Consider the following 2,500-nt stretch of genomic DNA (forward strand, 5'->3'; position numbering starts at 1 on the left):
TTCCGATAAATATTTATTTTTTTATGAATTTTTAAGTGAATAAACAATTAAAAATTCAAAAAAAATAGAAAAAAAATATTTTTTTCCCGATTCTTTCTCCAATATTCCTGATAAATACCCACACACCCACATATGGAGAATGGTCGAAAATGCTCGAGTGGATATCGAGATGTCCGACGAAGCACCACTTGGAAGGGCCGAGGCACGGGACGCCCGAGCTGTTGCTCGGGCCGGCACGGGACGCGCATGGGACATCCCGGGACGGCATGGGACGCCCTCGCTACAGCTCGAGACGGCCAGGTACGCCCGAGACTTGGCTCGGGACGGCCTGGGACGCCCTCGCCATAGCTCGGGACGGCCTGGGACGCCCGAGACTAGGCTCGGGACGGCCTCGGCACAGCACGGGACGGCCTGGGACGCCCTTGCCACAGCTCGGGACGGCATGGGACGCCCGAGACTTTGCTCGGGACGGCCTGGGACGCCCTTGCCACAGCTCGGGACGGCCTGGGACGGCCTCGGCACAGCTCGGGACGGCCTGGGACGCCCGAGACTTTGCTCGGGACGGCCTGGGACGTCCGAGACTTTGCTCGGGACGGCCTGGGACGCCCGAGACTTGGCTCGGGACGGCCTGGGACGCCCTCGCTCCAGCTCGGGACGCCCTGGGACGGCCTCGACACAGCTCGGGACGGCCTGGGACGTCCGAGACTTTGCTCGGGCCGGCCTGGGACGCCCGAGACTTGGCTCGGGACGGCCTGGGACGCGCTCGGCACAGCTCGGCACAGGCCGGGACGCCCGAGCCGAGCTTCGGGTCGCACGAAATCTCTTCGTATTCCGACATATTAGAAGCTTCCCATCATGTAGTAGGCCGAGCTTTGCCCTTTGGATGCCCTATGGTGCTTGGCGAGCACTAGGGAACGTGCCAGCACAAGTGCTGTGCACGCTCTGGGGAAGGAGCTCAACCCTCCCCCTTATAGTGCAAAGTTATTGTTTTTCCTATTTTCACAAGGAAACATCAATTTTTTAACCAAGCATACTGGGCCTTTACTCCTTCGTTACTCGTCGGAATCCAGCAAACTTATACTCGTTGGAAAGGTCTTTTCGCAAGGATTTTTTTGATATATTATAATAGCGATTCCGATAAATATTTATTTTTCTATGAATTTTTAAGTGAATAAACACCGGAAAATTCATAAAAAATAGAAAAAAAAATATTTTCTTCCGTTTCTTTTCTCCAATAATTCATAAATAATACCTCAATAGTATTAATGAAGAGAGAGTCGAAATGGCCCGGGTGGATTTCGAAATGTCCCACGACCCCATAGAATGCACGGGCCAGCCGAGCCAAAAGAATGGGACGCGCACGGGACAGCATTGGTCAGGCTCGGGACGGCACGGGACAGCACGGGACGCGCATGGGACGGCACGGGACGCGAATGGGACGGCCTTGCTAAGGCTCGGGACGGCATGGGACAGCACGGGACGCGAATGGGACGGCCTTGCTAAGGCTCGGGACGGCATGGGACAGCTCGGGACGCGCATGGGACGGCCTTGGTGAGGCTCGGGACGGCCTTGGTCAGGCTCGGGACGGCATGTCACGGCCCTGGTGAGGCTCGGACGGCACGGGACGCGCATGGGACGGCACGGGACGGCCTGGGACGGCCTTTGTGAGGCTCGGACGGCACGGGACGCGCATGGGACGGCCTTGGCGAGGCTCGGGACGGCATGGGACAGCACGGGACGGCCTCGGCACAGCTCGGACGGCACGGGACGCGCATGGGACGGCCTTGGCGAGGCTCGGGACGGCATGGGACAGCACGGGACGGCACGGGACGGCCTCGGCACAGCTCGGACGGCACGGGACGGCCTTGGCGAGGCTCGGGACGGCATGGGACAGCACGGGACGGCACGGGACGGCCTCGGCACAGCTCGGACGGCACGGGACGGCCTTGGCGAGGCTCGGGACGGCATGGGACAGCACGGGACGGCACGGGACGGCCTCGGCACAGCTCGGACGGCACGGGACGGCCTTGGCGAGGCTCGGGACGGCATGGGACAGCACGGGACGGCCTCGGCACAGCTCGGGACGGCACGAGACGCGCATGGGACGGCCTTGGTGAGGCTCGGACGGCACGGGACGCGCATGGGACGGCCTTGGTGAGGCTCGGACGGCACGGGACGCGCATGGGACATCATGGGACGCACATGGGACACCTTATGGGGATCATCAAGGGACGTTGCACGGGACATTCTTTCCCACGAAGGGCATTTACATGGGACATCTTAGGAGTCGAGAGCCGGCACATGGGACAACGTAGTTCACACGCACGGAACACTTTACTTTCGTTTGGAACGTCGTGGGATCTTTATGTCCCCATTAGCACCGAACCTTTAACATGCTAGGAAGCTATGTTCGATCTTCTCGAAGTGTCGATGGAACTTCGATGGATACACATCCGATCCGATGTTATGATGATGTACTTTCTCCGAGATCGATGTTGGG

Source organism: Eschscholzia californica, unplaced genomic scaffold, assembly GCF_041429995.1.
Source record: "Eschscholzia californica isolate CP2 unplaced genomic scaffold, dmEscCali1.0.p SCAF_14, whole genome shotgun sequence".
Taxonomy (NCBI): Eukaryota; Viridiplantae; Streptophyta; class Magnoliopsida; order Ranunculales; family Papaveraceae; genus Eschscholzia; species Eschscholzia californica.